Source organism: Lactuca serriola, chromosome 6 (genome assembly GCF_051521515.1).
Source record: "Lactuca serriola cultivar US96UC23 chromosome 6, Lser_US96UC23_V15, whole genome shotgun sequence".
NCBI lineage: Eukaryota > Viridiplantae > Streptophyta > Magnoliopsida > Asterales > Asteraceae > Lactuca > Lactuca serriola.
In genome coordinates, this window is record NC_136413.1 from 83,294,067 (window position 1) to 83,321,752 (window position 27,686).

Below are 27,686 nucleotides of genomic sequence, written 5' to 3' on the forward strand. Positions count from 1 at the left end.
TTATGAGATATGTTATATTATGCATACTAGAGTAGGCTAAGTATATATATTAGGACTAGAGTGGCCTGATTTGTGATGCCTTAGCCTAGGAGTTTTCTGCTGCTGAGATGCTTTGAGGGCGAGTGATAGCAGTTAGGAGCTCATGAGAATAGAGTACTTGTAATCCAAGATCCAAGGAGGAGGACTTGAAGTGAATGTTGATGCTGTGTGGTCAGTAGTATTGGGCCCATACTACTGAAGACACCAGATAAGTGGGCATTCCATGTAAGAATCTTTTGGACAACAGAGGACAAGTAGGGTTGCGTCATCGAGTATGTGAATGTTCGATCGAATCTCTGATAATTATTGTTGTATTTCAGAGGCATCATGTTTGGGACTCGACACACACCCGAGAGCAGTGGTGTCAGCGACTTTTGATGAGGAGGTGGCTGCTGCCATCCGGGCGGAGATTCCTGATATGTTTGGGGACATCAAGACCACATTGATTGAGACTTTTGATGAGCGGTATGCGGCGCTAACTGAGGCTGCTGCAGCTGCAGCTATTGCTGTTGTTGCTGCTGCCAGACTTCAGGGGGGTGACTCGTTGTTGTTCCGGGAGTTCAGCAACACGAAGCCACCAGAGTTCGATGGGACGCAGGACCCGATTGCCACTATGAGGTGGATCTCCGACATCGAGGGATGTTTCTATACGTGTTCTTGTCCAGAGCACTTGAGGGCTCGGTTCGCTTTGAACCAGCTCCGTCTGGGAGCGAAGGATTGGTGGAAGTTCGTGACGGCGAACTTCACTTTGGCTGAGATTTCTGAGGTGACTTGGGAGAGGTTCACCGCTATGTTCCGAGAGGAGTATGTTCCCCCGGTAGAGAGAGAACGGTTGATCCAGGAGTTCTTGACCCTCAAACAGGGTACTGATTCGGTGACAGTCATCACTAGGAAGTTCCATGAGAGGGCGATGTTTTGCCCTGAGCAGGTGTCGACTGAGCAGGCTCGTATGAGCCGTTATCTGGGTGTTCTGAGGAGAGATATTCGGGAGTTCGTGGCGAACTCGACTTACCGAACATTTGCTGAGCTCCAGGCAAATGCCCGGAAGAGGGAGATCGAGCTGGAGACTCAAGCCTGGGAGGAGGCCGAGTCTCAGATGATGGATCGGCGGCTGGCTCAGTCTCAGGGCTGGGGTATGCTACAAGTGTGGGAAGGAGGAGCATATCGCAAGGGCTTTCCCCAAGGGATTCTCGGTTTGCTTTCATTGCAACCAGACCGGCCATCGGAAGGCCTAGTGCCCGCAGCTTTCTCAGGGATCAGCGCAGGGATCTGCGCCTGCTGCTAGGGTTACCGAGGTTCTGCCGGTGAAGGCCGAGGCCCCGAGGGATCGTGGGACAGCATTTCAGTTGACCGCGGAGGAGGTCCGCACGGCGCCCGATGTTGTGGCTGGTATGTATTTTTCTTTTCATCTTTTATTTGAGTTAAGATTTAATGCTTATATGATAATATGCGTAGGTGCTTTTCTTGTGAATTCTGTGCCTGCGTTGGTATCATTTGACTCGGGTGCGAGTCGGTCATTTGTTTCCGTAGCATTTAGTCGGCATTTGAGTGTCCATCGAGAGGCATTGGATCGGCCTCTGTGAGTTTCCATAGCTGATGAGCGAGCAGTGTATGCTTCGGATGTGATTCAAGGATGTGTCCTTGAGATATTAGGGGTGGAGTTTCCGATAGATTTGATTCAGATTGCGATGGGGGATGTGTGTGTCATAGTGGGTATGGATTGGTTGAGCCGATATGGAGCTGTGATAGATTGCGAGCATCAATTGGTGACGATTAGAGATCCTAGTGGGGGAGTTCTTTCGGTGTACGGCGAGGGTACACGTACGGGGTCAGCATTTTGTTCAGCCGCCAGAGCGAGACAGAGTCTACAGCATGGCTGTAGTGGTTTTGTGGCATATGTGATGGATGCGAGGGTTGATACTGAGAGACCGAAGACAGTTGATGAGGTCCCAATAGTGCGTGAGTATTCGAATGTGTTTCCAGAGGACTTGCCGGGTGTGCCTCCGGAGAGGCAGGTAGTGTTCGGTATTGAGTTGGTTCCAAGAGTTGCGCCTATCGCTAAGGCACCGTATCGCCTTCCGCCTTCGGAGATGCAGGAGTTATCCTCGCAGCTTTAAGAGCTGCTGGGAAAGGGGTTTATCAGGCCAACCAGTTCGCCTTGGGGAGCGCCTATACTTTTTGTCAAGAAGGATGGCTCGCTCCGGATCTGCATCGATTATCGTGAGCTGAATAAGCTAACGGTCAAGAACCGTTACCTGTTGCCAAGGATCGATGATTTGTTTGATCAGTTGCAGGGAGCATCTTGGTTCTCCAAGATCGATTTGAGGTCTGGGTATCATCATTTGAGGGCGCGGGAGGCGGGCGTCCAAAAGATAGCCTTCCGGACTCATTATGGGCATTACGAGTTTGTGGTTATGCCCTTCGGACTCACCAACGCACCAGCGGTGTTCATGGATCTCATGAACAGGGTGTGCAGACCAATGTTGGATCGCTCGGTGATCGTGTTCATCGACGACATTCTGGTGTATTCGAGATCCAGAGAGAAGCACGAGGAGCATTTGAGGGAGATCCTCAGAGTTTTGAGATCAGAGAGGCTTTATGCCAAGTTCTCCAAATGTGAGTTCTGGTTACGAGAGGTCCAGTTTTTGGGGCATCTCGTTAACCAGAAGGGGATATTGGTCGACCCGGTCATGATTGAGGCGGTTATGAGGTGGGAGGTGCCGAGATCACCCATCGAGATCAGGAGTTTTCTGGGATTGGCCGGCTATTATCGGAGATTTATTAAGGATTTCTCCAAGATCGATGTGCCACTCACCAAGTTGACCCGGGAGGGTGTTGCGTTTTCTTGGGGTCCAGAGTAGCAGACCTCGTTCGAGACACTTCGCAAGAAGTTATGCGAAGCCCCAGTGTTAGCCCTTCCGGAAGGGATGGAGGATTTTGTGGTTTATTGTGACGCATCGATATCCGGATTGGGAGCGGTGCTTATGCAGAGGGGGCATGTGATAGCATATGCATCGAGGCAGCTTAAGCCTCATGAGTCGAGATATCCCACTCACGATTTGGAGCTGGGAGCGGTAGTGTTCGCTCTCAAGATCTGGTGACACTACTTGTACGGGGTTCGGTGTACGGTATACGCGGACCACAAGAGCTTGAAGCATTTGATGGATCAGCTCAACCTAAATATGCGTCAGAGGAGGTGGTTGGACGTGGTCAAGGATTATGATTGTGAGATCCTGTACCACCCGGGCAAGGCTAATGTTGTAGCCGATGCACTGAGTCGTAGGGCGGAGAACGCCCCATTGCGAGATGTATGTTTGAGATTGACGGTGATGACCCTGGTTTTGGATACTATTCGTGGGGCCCAGGTTGAGGCTGTGCAGCCTGAGAGCCAGAAGAGGGAACGAGTTGTCGGGCTGGTATCAGAGTTCATTACCGATAGCCGGGGGCTTATGACATTTCAGGGTCGGATTTGGGTACCGTCCATGGGCGGCATACGTACCATTTTGATGGAGGAGGCTCATCGATCGAAATTCTCGATCCATCCTGGGGCCACTAAGATGTTTTTGGACCTGAAAAAGGATTATTGGTGGCCCTGTATGAAGAGGGACGTCGCATGGTTTGTAGAGAGATGCTTGACCTGTCGCAGGGTTAAGGCCGAGCATCAGCGTCCACATGGTAAGTTGCAGCCATTGGAGATTCCCGAGTGGAAATGGGAACAGATTGCCATGGACTTCATCACCAAATTGCCAAGAACCGCGAGGGGTGTTGATGCAATTTGGGTGATTGTGGATAGGTTGACAAAGAGTGCTCACTTCCTGGCCATCAGTGAGAGCTCTTCCGCGGAGAAGTTGGCGGAAATGTACATGAGAGAGGTGGTATCGCAACATGGAGTACCGATTTCGATTGTCTCAGATCGAGATGTACGTTTCACTTCCAGATTCTGGAAGAAGTTTCATGAAGAATTGGGTATGAATTTGCATTTCAGTACTGCATACCACCCACAGACCGACGGGCAGAGTGAGCGGACAATTCAGACGCTCGAGGACATGCTCCGAGCATGTGTGTTGGATTTTGGCGGAAGTTGGGACACATATTTTCCCTTGGCAGAGTTCTCTTACAACAACAACCATCATTAGAGCATTGGCATGCCGCCCTTTGAGCTATTTGTATGGGAGGAGGTGTCGGACCCCTATTTGCTGGGGAGAGGTAGGGCAACGTGTGATGGGTAGTACAGATATTGTGCTTCAGACGACAGAGCAGATCCAACAGGTCAGACAGAGGTTGTTGACCGCTCAAAGTCGTTAGAAGAGTTATGCGGACAGACGCTGGTCCGAGCATGAGTTTCAGGTCGGCGACTTTGTGCTCCGGAAGGTCTCTCCTTGGAAATGAGTGATTCGATTCAGGAAGAGTGGCAAGTTGGGGCCCCGATATTTTGGTCCTTTCAGGGTGATCGCGAGGGTAGGCAGGGTAGCCTATCGTTTGGAGTTGCCAGCAGAGTTGGGTCAGATTCACGACACTTTTCACGTGTCGCAGTTACGAAAGTACATTGCCGACGAGTCGGCAGTAGTGCCACTAGAAGATATTCAGGTGGATGGGGGCTTAAATTACATTGAGAGACTAGTGGCGATCAGAGATCGAAAGGTCAAGGTCCTGAGGAATAAAGAGGTGCCACTGGTGCAGCTCCAGTGGTAGCATCGGAAAAGGGTCAGAGTTAACTTGGAAGCCGGAGTGTCAAATGCGTAAGCTGCATCCGGAGTTATTTGCATAGTGAGACTTCGAGGACGAAGTCTGATTCTAGTGGGGGAGAATTGTAACATCAGGATTCCCACGTATAATTTTTATTCTTTTATTTTTTTGGGTGCTGTGAGGAGACTCGGCAAGTTGGAGTCTAAACTCGTCGAGTAGGATCGTGGTTTTTGCACGCGGGTTCGCGTCTGGACACGGCGAGTCCACGCTGTTTAATGAAACCCTAATTTCCAGTGTTTGAGGCCTATTTAAAGGGGCTTATGGCCATCATTTGTGGCCACCAACCCCAGAGAGAAACCCTAAAGAGATTTTGAGCGTTTTGGGAGAGAGAGAGGAGGCCATTGTTAACCTTTGAAGCATTGTTTTGCAAGGCAAAGGAGGTCCTAGCTAAGAGGAGGCAAGGGAGGTGGACATTCTTCGAATTTGGAGCTCAGAGCATCACTTTGGAGGTAATATTTTGGCTCCCTTTTCTGTTGTTATGATGAGCATTGAGGTTTAGGGTTTCTTGACCCCTTTGTTGGTTAGATTTGATGTCCATTTCATCCCTATTTGTGATGAGGCTTGGAATGGGATCCATAGAGGTCCATAGAAGCTTTATTCCTCAAGCTTTATGAGGATTCATGGGAGTTTTGACCATGGGTTATGATATATGGGGCTAAAACATCATATAGGAGCAAATAGATGTTGTTTGAGCATCAAGGTTTGGACTTTACGTGATTATCATGCTTGGAGAGGCCAGATCTATGATTTAATGGAATAGATCCGACCTCATACTGAGGACTCATGAGCATTCTAGATACGAGTTGTGGGTCGGACATGGTATGCCAGACTCGTACTATGGGCTAATCTAAGTATTCCACTCCAAGGACTAAGGAAGCAAGGATAACATATGTTGTGGGCCCAAGGAACAAGCCAGACTTATAATGTAGACTCGGGAGCATTCCAAACATGAATTGTGTGCCGGATAGGCAAGCCATACTCATGCTGTGAGCTTCAGGGTAATCTAGTCTCCAAAGTTGTGTACCCATTACATGTTATTATGTGTGCTATTTGTTATGTATCGATATTTTGAGGGAACTCACTAAGATTCAGGCTTACATTTGTGGATTTTGTTTGAGGTACTTCGGATGATCACATGAAGGCGAAGGCTTGATCATGCACCTCCTTGCTTTTAATGTTATGATTTCAATGAAAAACAATGATGTTGGACTATTTTGAAAACAAATTGTAAACAGTAATGATTTTGAATGTTTTACAAAGTTAAAAAATTTCATGAATTTTATGGATGTTACATAGACAAAAAAAAACCTGGCATTTATTACTTTTATACATATCCATTAGATTGTTGATTTCCTTATCAAAAATTCATAATCTGGTCATTCAATAAATGGATGTAAAAAAACATTCTTGAAAGGTGATTTCGAGGAAGATATATATATATATATATATATATATATATATATATATATATATATATATATATATATATATATATGAAACAACTTGAGGGTTTTGTTATGCCTGCCAATGTGTGTAAAGTGTGTAAGTTGGTTAAATCGTTGTATGGGATGAAATAAGCACTTAAACTGTAGCGTCAAAAGTTTGATGATGTTGTCTTCTCACATGGTTTCAAGTTGAATCAATCAGACAAGTTTGTATATAGTAAATTTGATGAGTCTGAAAAGGAGTTATCATATGCTTATATGTAGAGGATATGTTGATCTTTGGTGTGATCAAAGGCAAGTTGATATAACCAAAGAGCTTTTATCATCCCATTTATCCATGAATGATATGGGCGAAGCAGAGTTTATTCTTCGAATAAGAATCAAACGTGAGCATCAAGGAATCTCAGTTTTACAATCTCATTATATTGAGAAAGTACTTAAGAATTTCAAGGCATGATATTGCATTTGTTGTATCAAATCTAAGTAGGTTTACTAGCAATCCTAGTACTCATTAGTGGCAAGTAGTAAAGAGCATGCTGAAGTATCTTAAGAAAACCATGGATTATGGTCTGACTTATTTAGGGTTTCCTTTTGTCATAAAATGATATTTAGATGCTAATTGTTTGTTTCTTCTTGGTGGGGGTGCCGTTTCGTGGGATTCTAAGAAATAAACATGCATCACAAATTCAATTATGGAATCTGAATTTGTATCCCTTGTAGTTGCTCAAAAAGAAGCTGAACGGGTAAGGAATTTGATCTATGAAACTCCTTTGTGGTCAAAGCCTATATCACCTATCTCAATGCATTATGATAGTGTTGCCACTTTGGCAAAAGCATACAATCAAGTGTATAATGGAAAGTCACAACATTTGGATGTTAGGCATAATATGGTACATGAGCTCACTACTCATGGTATCATTTTTGTAGAGTTTTTCGATCTCAATAGAATTTGGTTGATCACTTGACAAATGGGTTAGCTAAAGAGTTGGTAAGAAAGTCTGTTATAGGGATGCATTTAAGGCCCACTTGATATCTCTGTGGGTGAGATACCCAATTCCCTTCTAATATAATGTTAGAAGTTGAATTCAGTGTATAAAGCTTTCTTATTGAGATTAGAGCACATTTATGTTACTATATCCCAAGGTATGTGTTTATAATATGGAGAGTTGAAGTAGGTTGATTAAGTTATTAATATTTCTTTTGAAAAGCGCATTAATATGTGAATAATACAGAAGGGCTACCTATGTAAGTGTGAAGACCTGTTGCATCAGGAAGCTTGGGCAACGATTTTATACACTCATGAATGCATGGGACACATGACTATAATAGTGTCAAGTATGAAAATTAGATATTGTGTTTAACTAATGTGTACGATATCTTCAGTTACTCAAATGAGTTCATTGGTTCAATCCTTAGGACATCCTGATTCTCAAGTGTTTGACATGTACACTATACTAATGTGAAAAGTCTATCTACAACATACTCATTTATGCATGAGTTTTTCAATGTGTTTCCTTTTCGTTAATTACGTATTTCACTAAAATGGGGGATGAATGTTGGTGTATTAGTGTTATCAACATATTTTAGTCTAGTTAGTATTGCAATCGAGATAGAATGAGTTTTATTTACAAACTCAGATTGGAGGTGCGGGGTGCATACTAAGGGTGATAAATGTGGACTCGAGATACGGGGGTCCAGAGGCAGAGCTCATGGGTACGAGGGTCCAAGGGTAGCACCCCTAGTGGTGTTTAAGGGGCAGAGCCCCAGCGGTGGTCAGGTGCGACTCCTAGAATTGAACCCTGCAGGGTCAAGCGGCAATGCCACAAAACCTATATGGATTTTTATATCATGTGTGACTCCAACCATGTATTTTTCCCACCAAAACCTGTTTGTGACATCATGATGATGTTGGCAGTGATTATATCCAAAAACTACCATCTTTTGGTGTAATTGAATTTTAACTATTTTTTTCCTCGTATATGTAACATCCAGACTCCCAGGTATAATTTTTATTCTTTTATTTTTTTTTGGTGTTGTGAGGAGACTCGGCGAGTTGGAGTCTAAACTCGCCGAGTAGGATCGCGGTTTTTGCACGCGGGTTCGCGTCTGGAATCGGCGAGTCCAAGGGTGGACTCGGTGAGTCCAGACTATTTAATGAAACCCAAATTTCCAAGGTTTGAGACCTATTTAAAGGGGCTTATGGCCGTCATTTGCGGCCACCAACCCCAGAGAGAAACCCTAAAGAGATTTTGAGCGTTTTGGGAGAGAGAGGAGGCCATTGTTAACCTTTGAAGCATTGTTTGGCAAGGCAAAGGAGGTTCTAGCTAAGAGGAGGCAAGGGAGGTGGACATTCTTCGAATTTGGAGCTCAGAGCATCACTTTGGAGGTAATATTTTGGCTCCCTTTTCTGTTGTTATGATGAGCATGGAGGTTTAGGGTTTCTTGACCCCTTTGTTGGTTAGATTTTATGTCCATTTCGTCCCTATTTGTGATGAGGCTTGGAATGGGATCCTTAGAGGTCCAGAGAAGCTTTATTCCTCAAGCTTTATGAGGATTCATGGGAGTTTTGACCATGGGTTATGATATATGGGGCTAAAACATCATATAGGAGCAAATACATGTTGTTTGAGCGTCAAGGTTTGGACTTTACGTGACTATCATGCTTGGGGAGGCCAGATCTATGATTTAATGGAGCAGATCTGACCTCAGAATTAGTTTTGAGTTTATGCATGGCATGAACTCGCCGAGTCTGAAGAACAAACTCGGCTAGTAGTATGAAGTTTGCCCGTAATTACTCAGTGAGTGGACTTGTCGAGTTGAGGTAACGACTCAGTGAGTCAGGGCGAGTCAGGGGGACTAAGTTCAAGCTGGAACTCGCCGAGTTGTTCTTGAGACTCGGCGAGTTGAGTCGTGGTGGCCCCACGATTCATGCTAGGTGGAACTCGTCGAGTCAGGGAGGTACTCAGCGTGTCAAGAGACGATCTAAGAGACTTAGTGGACATGTGTAGACTCGCCGAGTCGCCCTAGTGCACTCGCCGAGTCCGGCCAAAGTTGACCGTTGACTTGTTGACTTTTAGGGTTGAGTACAGTTGTATTTATGAGTGTATTACATTGTGTGATTAGGCGGAGGCTAGATCACAATTATTCTGAGTTAGACATTTAACGAGACATCGAGGTGAGTCTTCTCATTATACATTACCTAGAGTGGTATATTGTGTAGACTAGAGGGTCTTATGTGTTATGTATGAGATTATGTGCTTTGTGTTATGTGTATGTTGTATGTTGTTATAGACTGGACCAAAGGGTCCAACGATACAGACTGGGCCGGAGGGCCCAACGAGCTATGACCGGACCAGAGGGTCCAACGAGCTACGGGACTGGAAGGTCTTACTGAGACACATCGACCGGAGGGTCGTATTATAGCCTTGAGTGGCTTATGTGGTGTATGCGGTATATTTGTGTGTTGTGTTTCAGGTACCAGTGGATGAGCGCGGGAAGGCGCCGACATGATCCGTACACACTTGAGGAGTTTATGATTTTGGATTCTGGGGAGATGTTTTTGTGAAAAATACATTTGATACATTATGCTTGATGTTATTTTGTGAGTAAATGAATATTTTGAAAATGAAAAACTGTTTTGAAAATTTACGTTGTTACAGTATAAATGTTATGTAAATGTTCTAGAAAATGGGTTGAACTCTCATATACACTAAATTGATCGTAAGTATTTGTTTATCTTATCAAAGACAAAACAACAAGGTGCTTTCTATGATTTAGATTTAGAAATAGTCTAACTCCTAAATTGTTATTTTTGGATTATCTTAAATCTGATTTCGTGATACCCATGCTATATGGTCAAAATCACAGATTTTAAAAAATGATTGTAATCACGATCCTAAAAAATATCCAAGTATATCGATATTCTTATGACCCTAATTTTTGACTTCATATGCTTTTATTCATATTTCTAGACTTTTAAGTGTTTCAACGTTTTTCCAACTTCTATATGTTTTGTATTATGTTGAATTGATTTGTTATAATTGTTGCATTTTATTTCTACGATAATCATGTTGCATCTACTTCGTTATCTTTTTATAACAATACTTCATTCGTGATTGCCATAATGCCATTTTATTCTAGATTGACGAATATAACTTGGGCATCTATTAGTTTTTGCTTTTGTGTTCATTATGATTGAATTTATTAGCATGGTCAAAGACTTGATATGATGGATGCACAACATGATTGGCATCAAAACATGCGGTATTTGTTGTGGCATTAAACATGATTGACATTTCACACCATCAATTTTGAAATTTTATGTTAAAATTGTTATAATGAATCGATAAACTATAAGTACATTATAAATTTATAATCGTACATACTATAGGAGTATAATATCCATGTTGGTAATTTAGTAATACTGATGGTACATAACTATTTCGTGTAATTTGTCCAAAAGCAAAAATTACAGATATGTATGGCGAAACTACATGGTAGTTGGTAGTTGAAATCCAGACATTGGAAATTACAGTTTTTATGTATGACGAAACTACATTGTAGCTGGTAGTTGTAATTCAACATTGGAAATTGCAGTTTTTATTTGTATAACGGTGTTCAGAAAAAACAACTATAAACTTTTGAAAAGTGTAAAATGATATTTTTTTTATAACAGCTGAATTATATTAAAACAATACTAGCAAGAAGCTAGCAACGGAAAACAATTACATAAAGTTGTTTAAAAGAGGATTTTGTAACCACATAGTCCAAGTGATGTTACTATTACTACATCTATTCTCAAACCAATCCAAAAAGTGAATAACAATACTTTCAAATATATGACTTTTCCTCATGGCATGCATCTGAAAGATTTCTATGTTCATGTACTGCCAAATGACCCAAATCGTGGTCATAAAGATGACTTTAAGAATATTTATCCTCATTGGACTCAGGGTGCTAGAGTCCATCCATCTTATAAGGTCGTCAACGTTCATGAACAGAAGGAAAGGAAGATCTACCCATTTGAAGACCTTCACCCAAATCTGGTTTGCGACCTCACAATTAACGAACTGATGGATGCAATCCTCAATCTGAAGAGAGCACGAGGGACAAAGGACAGTTGAAATATCAATATGCCTGATTCCATATTGTCTCTAGTAGGCAGCCTATTCACCAACATTCGACAGAAACTAAAAACTAAAAGTTAATAAAAGCTTGTTGAAATACTTTTTAAATTAAATGTATTTGACAAACTAGCTGAAAACTATAAGTTGTATTATTTATTTGATCGAAATTGTTCGGAAAAAGTAATTGTTAGCTTTTACATGTATATAAAGTTCCATAAAACAAAAAGCTATCACATCCGAAAACTACTTGAAGTAGCTTTTAAATTGATATTTTTTTTGTTTCAAATAAAATATAAAAGTTGCTACTGTTGAACCAATTATTCTCACGGAGTCTTTTGATATAAGCTAATAAATGTTTTCAAAGACTCTAAGCCGATTAACGTCATGTAGTAAAAGGATATTTAATCTTACTACCCATTTAAATGATATGTGTTATATTAGTATAGTAAAATATCATCAAATTTTATTAAATGAGCATTAAATGTTATACATGTCATTATTTTTAAGTAGGTAGGAAAATTTATAGAAAAAAAAAATAAAAAGATATTTAATTTTTTTTTTATTATTTAACTCAGGTTTTTCTTAAAAACGAAAACTTTAAATCTAGTTGTCGAGCATACCGTAGATTTTTTAAATCTAATTCTAACATAAATTAACCTTCTAAAAATATATATTTGTATAAAACCGGTCACGATGACGGAAAAACAAAGATAAATGAAGCTATAAGATAAGAAAGAGAAAAAGATTTATTTTGGGTATAAAAGTTTAAAAAGTTATCTTTTCCGGAATGATATACAACTTTAATTTTACAATGACGTTTAGTTTTTCTTAAAGTCAATTTTGTTGTTTTCCTAAAGTGAACTCTTTTCACCGAGATGTGACAAAATAAGTTAGGTGTAAACCATGAGCAACAAGTCATTTAGTTTTCTTAATAAAATGAATTTCATGGTTGGAAAAACATCAAACTCATAGCAAGAAGAAGAAATCAAAAGAGAAGTATTCTGGAGTAACTCGTAAAGCATATGGTATAGAAAAACTAAATGTTGCATTTATATGTTACATAAAAAAAATTAAAGTATATTGTTCATGTAGACAAAAAAAAAAGAGTTTGGATGCAATTTACCCCAAAACAAACACAATTATATACAAACATTTATTTGTATATAGTTTTAACTAAATAAATCCTCCTTAATAAATAAATTTTTTTTACCACATGTCAATCTCTTATTAGTATTGATATTTGTTATTTTGTAGTATTTTTAAAATAAATATTATTCACTTGTCAATTTTTAGTTTGTTTCAATTTTAAAAATTAAAATCATTACTTACATATGTAAAGTATTAAATATCATATATATGATATTAAATTGCAATAAATACGTTTCTTGTTTTCTTTTATTAAAATGATACATTAAAAAATATTTTTTGTTTACGTTTTAATGTCTAATCTTTTTTTAAATCAATCTGTGTGTAGTAATACACGGGTTTCATACTTAATTTTCTTATAAAGAAAAGAAAATTACAAATATTAATATTTACATAAAAATGATTACAAAGATGGAAAAACAAAAGGGAAGTGATTCTTCCACGACTTTTTTTTATCCCTCCACAGATTTTTGAGTATGCATCTCTCTAATAGAAGATTTTTAGATAGTCATTTAATAGCTCTTTGTTTTAATTTTTTTTTGGGGAGCTGATTTCATTCTCTTTCAACACATAAACACAACACGCTAAATCTTCCTCCTTCAAAGTTGGAGTGTAATAAACTCATCTCAATAGAATGCAATGACCGGAAATTGATCGTAAAATTTTCCCCTCCGAATCCATGTTGTACCACCGATGATCAATCTGTTCAATATTCCCGACTATCAAACCCAGTTCTTAGATCCTCCTTTTCCTCTGGATTTCCATCGGGTTTTCGATTTTCCAGTAGTCGCTTTTTTTTCTCCATGTTCTTATATCCATTACAATTACTCAGGTGTTGAAGTAACACAGACTTTTTCGACCCCGAATGTGCATGATATTACCGGTTCGGACCTGAAGTTATTTGTGAAGTAGTATACGAAGTTTGTGTGAAAGTATTGCAGAGCTCAGATGACCGTGATCTCTAGCGGAGTCTTCCCGGAAAATAATTTTGGGTGTAGTTCAACTGGTTCTCGATGGCAGTTTTTCCTACAGGGTGTAAATTAACCTTAAAGTTGAGCGAGAGAAATTTGTTTCTAATCAAACACATACACAGAGAATCATACGCTCTGAAGAGATTATTAACTGTGAACAATATTGTTAGAACTAATTAAATATATATTAGACATTTGCACAGGAAAAGAATCGGAGATCTGCAGGCTTGAGCAACAAAGAAGGAGGAAGAAGGAAGAATGAACGACATCTTTTGGAAACATGGGATATTTCTCCCTTTAATTTCTTCAAATTTAAATAAGGGCATAACTGTCATTTTACTATAAAAATCTGGGGGGATAAAAAAAAGTCGTGGAAGAATCACTTTCCAAAACAAAATCAAGTAAATTTGAGAAAGTAAATTTTAAAGTATCTTTTTTCAACTTCAGTTTTAGACTGAGAATGAGTGAAGCTTAAAGTTTCTTTTTTGTTTTCCTAAAATATGACTTCTTTAGTTGATATTATAGCGAGTAACTAATATTTTTTAATATGCTATATCCGTCGACGCTTAAGATTTTATTCTTGGTTGATCTATATATTTTATATCAAAGCTACTATATTAAAAGATTACAAATACTTTTAACAGAAAAATATTAATTTAATTTTTCTAAATTAAACGAATTTCTTTCTTTTATACATATTGGACAAAATATGAATCTATTCCGATTTCTTCAATTTCTTGTTTCTTTCACATTCTAGATTTTGAATATTTGGAATATATGTATTAAACAAGATTAGATTTATAGCAAGCGAAAGAAATCAAAGTATTATGTTCAATTTGATATTAATGATGTTTTGTAAATTTTATAATTATTCAACAAGTTCATGTTGATTTGTGATGTTTGATACCCCATTTGATATCATTCTCACTGCTTAGACTTAGCAATAGGTAGCAATGTGATTGATATCATTGTCACTGCTTAGATTTAACAATAGGTAGCAATTTGGTTAACGGCACGTTTATAGAGTTTTCAGATAGGTCCCGTGCAACTACTTGATTTTTTTATATAATATATTATAAAGTTTTTTTAAAAATATATATTTTATGTATATGTTTTAAATTAAATTTACGGGACGTGTTCGGTAAAATTAGTTGGTAGCAGGTAGCTTGTAGTTTGTAGCGTTTTGTTAAACGCTATATTGAGTAACATTTGAATTTGAAACGTTTTGTTTAAACTAAACACTAGAAGCTTGTAGTGACGAACGAAGATTTCTGTTCAAAACGGAGCGTCTTGTCAAACGCTAGAAGCTAGAAGCTCTCAAACATTCCGTGCCGAACACGTCCGTAGTCACAATATAAGTTGCAACTTGATCACGTGACTAAGACGCAAACCTTATTGTGGATGTTTTCGTTTTATTTTAACAAGACTCATCCTACATGGTTGTCAAGATGAAAGCTCTGTCATTTTCATCATCTATACAAGGGTTATTCATTTCTTTTTCCTCTTTTTAACTTTTGAGAAGTCTCTCCTCTTATATGCAACAAAGACTTACTCCCTCCTTTTACATAAAGATTATCAAATGGTTGTTAGCTAGTTCAAGATTTGAGTTTGGATTGGACTTAAAGGTTTATAAGTTGCTTACTAATGGTTATTGCAATACAAAATAATCAATTTCCCACTAAAGAAATTAGAATAATTCAAAATTCAATTCAACAAACAAGTTTATATTGATGAAATTTATAAGCTTCAGTTCATTTAAAATCTTAGATTCATAAACCCAAAGTTGCCATTACAGATATATATTCCTACCTCCCTATACAATACACTTACCGCAATTTCCCATTAAAGCATTGATTTTTCAATAATAATTCCCAAGTCACTTTAAAAGCGTCACACATCGCCTATGTTTTAAAACTCACTACTCTATTATATAAGCATCAACCATCTGCATTCTTTATTGAAGCATGAGCCACCTTTGGCTTTATATAATATAAAGACCTGAGGTTACATCATAAAACCGAAACCCAACCTTAAACCCCGAGTGAAAAACCGATAAATTGAACCCTTTGCTTTGGGTTTCCGAAAAAAAATTATGTATACACCTATTGTTTCATATTCTTGTGTCCATCCCTAAATATAGTCCCAAGATCGAGTGGCCATGTAATATGTTATCGTGGTGGGTCGCTTGACCCACCTTTTTTTTATGTTAAGTTATATAAAACTAAATATTATGACCTGTCTAAAAATATTTTAAATGAACCATCTTAATAATTTTGGTAAAACAAATGTATAAATCAGATTTTTAAAGCCCGTATTTTATAATTTAATAGCTGCATATTTTTAGGTATAATCCAATATTTATAGCCCAATACAAGTTAAATTTAAAAAATATAAACAATAAATGTGAAATGCAAAATCAACAACGTCATTTCATAGCACAAGACGCTTCGATCCTTTACAATCGCCGGTCCAATATCGCTTGTCAGTTGTTGTCACCATCGATAATTTATTATACTTTGTTAACTTTTTTAGCATTAAATAAAATATATGGAAATTCTATTTTCAATTCCATCAGCGTTAAATTCATGGGCGGACGCAAGAATTTCCAGAAATAGTGGCATCATTTTTTTCCCTATCAAATATGATAAAGTAAAAAATATTAAAAGTACTAGTGCATTAAAAATAACAAACTAATTGTTCTAGAACTTACATTTTAAATTTGATATCTATATGTACATAATTTTATAAACGTCCATTACATGTTCGATTTTAACTTTTATAAGGGCTTTATTTTCAACATTTCAAATCATGATATTCTTCAAAAAATCATCACTTATTTTGTTATGCAAGTGTTTCTTTAAAAGCTTCATCAAAGAAAAACATCTCTCGAATGTTGCGGTCACGAAGGATAAAACCAAAACCAACTTTAACCAACTATGAACTATAGGACTAGAATGATGTTTCACCGTTTCCACTATCAAACGAGAAAGATCATAAATTCATAAATTCCCTTCAAACTAGGGAATTTGGTCATCTATATAAAAAGAGTGATAATATATCTCAAATTCATCATCAAGTTGCATCATCTCCGAATCATCATTTTTTTTACAACTCACTCAACTTAAACAACTTTGTTTTTTTTAATTTAGCAAATGAATTACAAGGACTCAAAGTTCCAATGTGTTCTAGTAATTAGGTGTTTATTTCACTAAATTGGTCTCTGAATTCTATAATTTGCATATCCACAACCGTATTGAAAATTTCAACTTCAAAATGCTACAGATTAGTAACTTTGGTCCTACCACCTCTCTAAGTGAAAATTTTCGGTCATACCCATAATATTAATATTATGTCTTTGACAAAAAGAGATGTAATGTCCCAAAAATGCTAAGTAAAAATTTCATTTTTCAACCACCAAAACCAATCTTTTATGTGTCTAAAAGCCAATCAAAGTATAATGTGTTGTCAAACATTAGAGCACAATCATATATCAATAGTGCGAAATGAAACTCCAAAGATGCAGTGCAATCAAGTCGGACCAGTCTCTTTGGAACCAGAAGTAGCTGAAACGTTTAAACATGAAACCGTAAGCACAAAGCTTAGTGAGTTCCTAAAAATACCACATATCATACATTGTTGGGTCAAAAATATGGTTTATACTTTGTTTTTCTAGGAAAATATATTTTTATGTAATGTTGTATGTGTTTGCGGTTTGTGTGTATGGTCGTACACGTGTGTACGGCCGCACTCCCTGTGTACGGCCGTACACAGGGTGTGCGGCTGTACACATGTGTATGGCTGGAGGTCCATATAAATAGAGGAGTGCATGTGGGAGTGTACGGTTGGAAAAGAAGAAGAGAGCATCTTGTAGAGAGAGAAACTAGAGAGAAGAAGTGTGTGTGAGAGAAAATCTATTGTAAGGAGCATCAATCATATCATAAATACATTAAATTCATCTTAATTCTTCTTCTCCTTCTCTTCTATTTGATCTGACATCATCCAATTGATTGAGATTCCGCACCATCAATTGGATCTGATTGATATACAAGCATTTTTGGAGACTTACAATTGGTATAAGAGGTTGGTTGTATCAATCAATTTTTTCAGATCTGGAGCTTATTTGATCTAATTTTGAAAAGAGAATAGCGTTTTTTGATAAATCTCGCAAAAATAGGGGGGGTTACTTCTTTTCATTTTTCATAAAAACGAGTTTTTGATCAAGTTTTAGAGCAAAAAAGGGTGAAAAACGTCGTTTTTTTCGCGAATATGTTGACGGTGTGCTGCTGGTTGAAGGAGTGCGGCTCAGCAGCCTCGGAGTGTGCGGCTCGGACGTGTGCGGCTCGGAGTGTGTTGCCTCGGTTCTTCGTTCAGCAGCGTTCAGCCTTCGCATTTAAAAGAAGGAGAAGGGGAATTGGGGCTGCAGGGATTTGAACCCGGGTCACATGGTTCAACACCACAGTGCCCTACCAACTGCTCTAGCAACTCGGATGTTCTTTTCCTCCCGTTTTTGATTCTTAAAGACTCCTTTTCGGTTATTATTTTCGAAAATTGGCACTTTTAACCCAAAAATCCATTTCCTTTTATTTTAAAATTCCATTTTCAACCCAAAAATTTTATTTTTTAATTTTTGACTTTTTACTTAAATTTTGACTTTGACTTTTAAAATTTGACCTTTGACTTTAAATTTTGACTTTCTCGTTTGACTTTTAATTTTTCAAATTTGGCTTTTCGGTTTGACTTTTAAGTTTGATTTTTCAAGTTTGACTTTTTAAATTTGACTTTTAAGGTTGACTTTCTCGGTTTTTAAGTCAAAGGGCAATTAAAAAAAAAAGTTCCACATCAATTCAGGTAAATGAATCCGGTTGCTCTCCATCTTGTGCTAAAACTATGAAATTTTTGCGAGAATCAATAGATTTAATCAAGAGAGAGAATGAGGACCTAAAATATGAAAGGTATACCATTAGGAAAGAACAAAAACCGTTAAAAGCTCAGTTAGAAACCAAAATCAAGGATTTCCGAAAACTCCAAGAAGATTACAGCAACAAGTGTGAAAATTATGATCACATTAAGAAAAAACTTGCTGCTGTAACTGAAGGACTTGACGCTTTGAAAATAAAGTGTGGAAAAACAGATGTTAGTTTAAAAAATTACACTGCGTTAAGTAAGGCAGTCGAGTCCTTATTTGAAAATCAATTGAAATTCAAAGATAATCAAAACAAGGGTCTAGGGTATGATAGTGTTCCTCCCCCTTTCAATCATAACTATATATCCATACCTTTGACTCAGGAAGAGATTGACCGAGAACCATTTATGGTATATGGTAAACCAGTTGTTGAACAGGCAACTGAGGGTGTTGAGATGAACGATACTAATGATTCTACTTCTTGTGCAGGTAAAGTAGTAGAGAATGAGAACAAGGAGAAAACTATTGAACACACCAATGACTCCTTGAACTCTGAATCTGTTGCTTCGAACTCAGTTGCTTTTGATCAACCTGCTATTGAGAAGTACAGGCCACCAAATCAAGTGAAACAGCCGACTTGCTGCAAGTGTGCTTGTGGGAACAATCAGAAACAAGGCAAGGATACGCCACCAGGGGCAGGAAGAAACAACTTCCCAGTGAAGAAAAAGACATGATTTCACTGTGGAACACCTGGACACGTTGCCAGAAATTGTCCTAATCGAGCATACGTTCCCTACTATGCACAAGGTTGGCAAAACACGCAAAGAGGGAGGTTTTCTAAAAGAAACCCCTCTAGGTCACGTTCAGAAAATGGTGACTGGAACGCGCAGAAGGCCAAGAATCAAACCCACGAGGCCAAGAATCTAAATCCCAAGGTCAAGAAGGGAATGTCGGCCAAGAAGCCAAATCCAAGAGATGCTCCCATGAAGCCAAAATCAAAGTCATCTCAACGGCCGACATCAAGTACCAAAGCAAGTACTGAGCCACCCATCAGATCGAAAAAGAAATGGGTTAAACCTAACTACAAATGGGTTCCAAAGGCTCACTCTCCCAAATCTTCTAATGCTTCTAATATTTTTACATTTTCTGTTTGTGATAAGCAGGACATGTCATGGGAGAGAGTACCATGCAATTATGACAAAGGTCGACCCAGTTTGAAAATGGACTGGGTTCCAAAGACCAACTGATCCCGCTATGTGTCGGAGCAGCTATGGAGGCATATCATCAGACTTCGGTTTGTTGATAGTGGTTGTTCCAGACACTTGATAGGAGGCATCTCTCAACTGTACAACACTTGGAATTTTGTTTGAGAGTATGTGTCCTTTGCGGGAAGGGAAGAAAGGAAGGGATCACATGGGGTTTGTGCTTAATGATATGAAGAATTTTCAGATCTGTTCTGAGATTACTCGTGCTGTTCTCAGACCTTCTGGATGCAATTTCAATCGGTGACTTACGGTTTGAGTTTTCTTCTCTATACTCCTGAGTTTTTCTTAAGCTGATTCGCTTTAAAGACAAATTTTTGTTTTAGGATAGTTTAAATTTGCGCATTTACTTTCGTTTCTCTCATATGCACAAATTTAGGGGGAGAAATAAAAACAAAACAAAAATTAGAAAATTTTAAAAAATCAAAAAAAATGTTGGTTATGGAATGTGATTGAAGGAGATGTTTTGCGAAGTGATATGATAATGTGATAACAGGCAACCTGAGTCTGCGTAATGTACCCAAAGTTGAAGGGTCTATGCTCTAGTTTGATGTGTCGGTAGGCACGGAAGATTCTAAATGGACATGACTAGGCAGAATTGAACTTAGGAAATCAAATGACTTGACAAATCTTGACCTAGATAGTTCCGTTTAGCCTGACAATATGACGCTTGGATAGGTTGAGCAGGGAGATATATATGGGAATCTACTCGTCACATTAATTGAACTCGTACTTGGAATCGTGGCTTAACTTTTCCTCGATGTGTGGATTTTGTCCTTAATTCCGGTTGGATGGGGCGACTGGTAAATTCTGATAAATTATGGTAAATTCTGGTTGGATGGGGCGGCTGTACACATGTGTATGGCTGGAGGTCCATATAAATAGAGGAGTGCATGTGGGAGTGTACGGTTGGAAAAGAAGAAGAGAGCATCTTGTAGAGAGAGAAACTTGAGAGAAGAAGTGTGTGTGAGAGAGAATCTATTGTAAGGAACATCAATCATATCATCAATACATTAGATTCATCTTAATTCTTCTTCTCCTTCTCTTCTATTTTATCTGACATCATCCAATTGATTGGGATTTCGCACCATCAATTGGATCTGATTGATACACATGCAATTTTGGGGACTTACAATACACAATATAACGAGTCTGTTTCAACACCAAGTGAATATTATGGGCCAAATGGTCTTACTATCACTACCTGACACTGGCCAAATCATGGCCTTTACTTGTACAAGTTTCATGGTCCAGATCCTGGTCTTCCGTACAATTGCCAAGGGTCAAACCATGATCTTTAATAGAAAATTCCAAGGGCCAAACCTTGGTCTTCCATGCAAATGTTAGGGGCAAAACCATGGTCTTCCTTGAAAGAGTCACAAAGAAACATAACACCTACAAAGTATAGTTAGAAGAATGACCTAAACTACTCAACATCATCTCAACAGCCACCTCAGTAGCAACATAACTACACATAGCTACCTAATGCCAAACCAAGATCACTACTTAGCCAAATACTCAATTCTACCCAAACTTGACCAAATTCAAACTTTTCAAAAAGTCAACGGTCAACAAAAGTAAATGACCACCACACCGCGGTGAACTCTTGGCCAAGCTGTGGTCAAGTCAGGACAAAACAGTCGAGATGCAGAGCACCACCACTTTGTAGGCCTTCCTTGGCCATGTTTTCGTCTCTTGTAGAATGCCATTTTCTTCATTAAGAGATTAATCCCTAAAGACCAAGGCTCATAACATCAGATCTAGTACCTAATAGCTTCATAATGGATAAAGTTTCCAACTTTATCCATTATGATGGTCCAAACACCCAAGATTTAGAGTTTAAGTCTCAAAGGGGCAAAGAATGCATCTTTCTCCACTTAATCCATTAAGTCCAAGTCTCCAACCTTTAGATATTAATCAACATGATGTTTAGGTGGATAATAATTCTACAAACTTTCAATATCTAAACTTTAATATACCAAAATAGCCTAAAGGACTAAGATAACTTGCATGTCTTAAAAAAAAACAAAGGATCATGACTTTCACTACAAGAAAAACACGATTTTGCTAGGGAAGGTCGCTATGGAAAATATTTTCGTTGTTAATGTGCAATAGATCGTGCTATGGAATGTTGTTTCATAGCAAGGTTGCTACCACATTGTCTGCGGATTTTATTTCGGGTAGCGAGAATGGGACTTGCTAGGGAAAATGCTACCGAGTCTATATCCGTTGGTATTATGCTACCGATATTTCTATGGAAAAATAATTTGTAGCAATTTTCCAACAAAATTTGTTACGAAATCACTTTCCGTTGTACTGCTGCTATGGAATTAATTACCGTGGTTACTATGCAACGAACTTTTTGATGGAAACCATTTCCGTAGTTGATTTGCTATGGAACTACCATTCGTAGGTATTTGCTAGGGAATTCTGCTATGGAATTTGATTTCCTTTGCTTGTTTTGTTATGGAACAAAAAGTCTAGCTAATTTGTGACGACATTTGTTACAAAATTATATTTCATAGCAATGTTTATAAGGAGTAGTTCAAATTCATTGATATTTAGCTATGGAAATTTGCATTGGCAATAAAACTGGTGGAATCATAAAGTTCATGATGGTGTGCTTGGTTTTTTTTATTTGTTGGGATATCGTATGTTTAATTAATTTTCTTATTCTATGCATGAATTATTATATGATTAATGGAATTGGTAAGATATGGTTTGAATGATATGTTTTTGAATTGGTAATATATTTTGTTTGTTTTATTATATTTTATATGTCTTTGATACTAGGAAAGAATAAAAATTTGCTATTATATATGTTTATGTTATCTTGAATAATTTTTTAGCATTTCAATGTAAAAAAACTAGATTATAACATAAGCGATTACTTAATTGGACATCTAATGAAAATATTGTACATACAAATATCTCAAAAACACATATCCCCTTTTAATAAATGCTTTCAATGTACCAAAGAATGATAAAAGCTCATTTTATTCAATTCTCATGAAGGGCACTAATACATAACATCACATTTATCAATTCGCATGAAAAAACTAAAAATTGTACAATGTAACCATCATTTTATAATGAAACAAAAACATTTAGTCAATATCTACTTCATCCTCTTCTTCTTCATTGCTCGATGTAATATACTTATAACTACCCTCGCTGTCAGGAATACCATCATTGTCGTCCTCATGAATTTCACCTTCTTCATCAATGTTATTTTCATTATCAGAATCGCTGCTTGACATGTCATGATCATCATAATTATTTGTATCGACTGTAGTTGGTATAATGGTTTTATTTGATTGAACTTCATCTTCTTGGAAAGCAATGCCTTTCTGAGGATGATTTTTATCAGTCCAAACATGAGGTTTAACTTTAAATACAGCTCACCAGTTCGAGTTGTTTGTTTTCAAACTGGGGTAAGGAATGTAACTGTAACACCCAAGATTTTGAAAGCCAAGAAAGTAAAGAAAACCCTAAATTTAAGAGGGACTCGACGAGTCCAAGGAAGGACTCGGCAAGTCGGAGTGGGATCCGGGTCGAGGAGTAAGTGACCAACTCGGCGAGTCGGCCAAGTGGACTCGGCGAGTCTGGTCTGTGCGAGGAAAACCCTAAATCCGGGGCTTGGAGCCTATTTAAACGTCTCAATCTTCTTCCTAGGGCTCCTTTACTGTCTCTCACACCCAGAACGCCGCACCCTAAACCTCCATTGTGTTCATTCAAGCTTTTAGCCATTTTTGAGTGGTTTTAAGGAAGAAGAAGGAGTGGGAATCTTTGAAGCATCAAGGAGTGGTCTTGGATCCGAAGTTTGGGGAGCATTTTAGAGCATTTGAAGGTATTAAGTCGTTTCTCTCCTCCAGATTTTCCTTGGTTATGAGTTTTGGGGCTTTTAAGCCATGTTTAAGATCAATCTTGAGCTTGAGGTCCAGATCTGAGGTTGCTACCTCAGATCCATGTTTGTTTTGGTTTAGAATCCCGTAAAGTATCAGCCATTGGGTGGAATTTGGAGCCTCTTGGTCTTAAACCCTAGTTATTAGTGCATTTTGCCTAGATCTCCCTCTCTACACGTAAAGTTTGCAACTTTACGTGGGGAATAGGCTTGGGAAGGGTAGATCTACAGTTTGGAGTTCATGCATGACTCGGAAGTCCTCTGCATGTAAGTAGATCTTATTGGACTCGGCGAGTCCTTCGAGTGGACTCGGCGAGTAGCTTGAAGATGAGGAGGAACTCGACGAGCGGGATGAACAGCTCGTCGAGTCGGATGAAGATAGGCATGAACTCGGCGAGTTGGATGAACAACTCAGCGAGTTGGATGAAGATTGCCGTGTGCTCGGCGAGTCTGTTCTTAGACTCGGCGAGTCAGGTCGCGTGGTCCCAAACCCTTCGAGTTGAGTCTCGAGTCAGCGAGTGGAGCCAGGACTCAGTGAGTTGGACAAGACAGGAATCGAGAATCAGTAGACTCGGCGAGTCAGGGGCTGACTCGGCGAGTAGAGTCGCGAGTGGAAGGACTCTGGAATTATGAACTCGGCGAGTCAGTAGGGTGACTCGACGAGTAGGGTTGACCTGGAAGGTTGACTTTGACCAGGACGTTGACTTTGACCAGAGTTGACTTGGTTGACCTTTGAAGGTCAGTTAGACTAAGTGTTATGTTGATATTGGTAGCTTGGGGAGCTAGCGGAGCAGCAGTTCGGAGTCAGTGGTCAGGTAGCGATCAAAGGGGTTAGCAGCAGCAGTTCAGCAGTATCAGGTGAGTTTCCTTTCAAGTAGGAACGGGTCTAAGGCACCAAGGCCGACCCGTGTAGACGAGATGCTAGTACTAGAGTGTGGGCCGAGCCCGTATCTCTGGGTTTAGTCAAGTATGATATATGTGTAGACGAGATGCTAGTACTAGAGTTGCTTATACTTGTTGTCTGCGTGATACTTGTATGTTATGGGTTAGCGGTTGAGTGTGGGCAGGGCCCGTATCTCTCCGAGGTTGGAGTGTGGGCTAGGCCCGTATCTCCCAGATAGCGAAGTGTGGGTAGGGCCCGTATCTTCACAAGTGTGGGCAAGGCCCGTATCTCCCGGCTAGCGAAGTGTGGGCAGGGCCCGTATCTTCCTGAGTGTGGGCAAGGCCCATAACTCCTAGCTGAACATTGGTTGTTATATGTTTGCATGGTATGTAGTAAGGTGGGGAACTCACTAAGCTTCGTGCTTACAGTTTTCAGTTTTGTTTTCAGGTACTTCCAGTAGCGGAGGGAGGAGCTCAGGGTGATCGCACGGCACACACCATAGATTAGTCAGCCTGGGAATGTTTACTCTGATAATAAACATGTGTTTGAAAACTTATACTCAGATTATGTTTTGGAATGATGTCTTTGGTTAAAGTAATGTTTTATTAAAAAGAAATTTTTGGTCTTGAATTTTGGGATGTTACAGTAACACACCTGAGTGGCTTGCATGGCTAAAACAAACGACTCGAACTTGTTGTATTTTCTTTTGACGTTTATCTCGACCAAGTTATATTGTTTGTGAACCTTAACTTATATGTTAGGTGTTAGATCGTACCAATGAAATTTAAATAAAACTGTGGTTTTAATTGGGTAACCAGGGTACTCAACTTCTAAAAATTCCTCTACCATACCGTAATAATCACCCCCTTGTCCACTGACACACAATCCGCTATTGATTGTTGATTTGTTCATACCATGATCTTTTGTGTGAAGCTTGCAACCAGTGATAAAGTATACACTATATAATTTCACTATTTTTAGTGGAATTTTGGAAAGGTCAGATCTATACTTCTTCTTTATCCGGATCTTACGTGCCTATATTAAAAATGGTAAAACACTTAATTAAAGTTAATTAAACCCATAACAAAAAATAATAAAATACAACAATACAAAAATAACACCCACATAGTTTTGAAACCATACTGCAAAGTTCTTCTCAACTTCAACTGCAAGCTCTTGTTCATCCATATTGTGACAACCTGAAAATTTTTGCTTTGAAAGCTCAGTCAGTCAACTCACTTGAGTGTTAGACTCATTGGTAATGAGTTCTAGTCTGGTTAAAGGTCATTCTAAGGAATTTTAAGCCTAGTACACTTAAGGAATAAGTGTTAAAATGTACCTGCTAGAGACACTATTCAACAAATCAAGCCTTAACGTCTTCAAAAAGAGTTCACGGCCACGACACTTGAGGTTACGACCGTAAACTCAAGGTGGGCCATAAACCCCCTTTAAGACTCGTATCCTTCATTTTCATTCATTGTCTCACTTTCACCTCAAGAACACTCCATTTCTCTCTCAACTATCATCCCGATTTTCATCCTAGATCTTCAAAAGTTGTAAGTGTTCTTCCTTGATTTGTTGATACATCTCTTAATCTAGTATCATCTATTGATTTCATCCATGGAAACCACCTTTTCTTAGATCTTCAAGAAACACCAAGAACACATACTAGTGTTCCTGGACCAAAATCACCATTTCAAGCCTCTATATCGTAAGTATTCCTTCATTATACTTCATATCTACTAGGAAGCCTTGAAAAGCACCATCTAAACATGATTTCCCGATGAAGATCATGAGTTTACGGCCCAAGATCTCCCTTGGCCGTAAACTCCATATTGATGCATGTTTGGACCTTAAACTCTTCCAATAAGCAATCCCTAGGCCTTGAACCCTTAATGGATGTTGTAGGACCTCAAACCAAACATCTTGTCAACTTTAACCATGAGTTTACTGCCGTAAACTCCCTTGGACGTAAACCCATGACCATAAACACAAGATTAGTGCCCTACAACTTCCTTTGATGAATCGCATGTGATTCCAACACTTGGTCAAAGTGTTTCCTAGTCCTGTGAGGCGTTTCCTTGCATTTGGTTGCTTCCAAACACTATGTTTATGCCAGTATATGCCATTATATGTCATTTAGGACTCGTTAAGTCTCAAGACATCATTCATGGAACTTCTCATCCTTACGTGCAAGTATCCGTTTGAATCACCCACATCAGGTGAGTTCATACCCCGTAATGAATCTTTTAACTATTTTAAATGCTTTTAAGGTGGGGAATACATGTTGAACGCAATGATAATTGTGTAAATGGTTGTTATAAAAATCTTTCAAAAGATTGCTTATGTCTTCTATAAGTGATCAAAACATTTCAAACACTCTTTTAAAGTTATGTTGCTTTATAGTTTAACAAAACTCAGTTTTTAAAGTACAAGCATAACTTAGTAATAAAATGCGTCTTTTCAATAACAATTCAAGTAGAATAGTAGTAAACTATAAGGGGTATAGTTTAGGGGTTCAGTTCATTCTATAAAGAGAACATACTAAGATACTATAACAAGAGAAGATACTAAGATACTATAAAAAGAGAAGATACTAAGATAGTATATCAAAACGAACATACTAAGATGTTATAGCATGGAACACTTACAGGATCTAACTATACGAATAATCACTAACGCATTGTTTTAAACAAAATGTGATAACTTATTGGGTATACATGATCATATAACCTTAATGTGGATTACACGACTAGCAACTGGTTGCTGAGGTCCCGTTTGGCTCCCAGAATCTCTTGACAGGGAGAGCGTATAGTATGGGAACTAGCATTCACATTATGACCTTAATAACACAATCATGTGTTAAGGAAATCAGTATGCCAGGATGTCAATCTAAAAAGACAACTGTGTATTTATACTTTCCCATAACTTTCATAAAGTGACAGTTCCACTTGAAAGTTAGCGCAAACTATTTTAGAGTCAAGATAGTTATAAACTAGGGAAAACATACATCTTTAAAAATGACAAACAGGACAGTCGGGTCTGGTACATTCAGTAGAAAGGGACCATAATGCTAACCTTATGATTCTTTAATTTATACATCAAGGGATATACATATTAATAGGATCCGATAGGTAATAAGATGTGTGCTTTCCGCTTCATTTCCTATTCCTTGTTTGGTTGTGGGCTTAGAGCGGATTCACCCAACCTATTATTATTCAATCTTAGTTATATATATGTTTCGTATACATTGTGTCATCA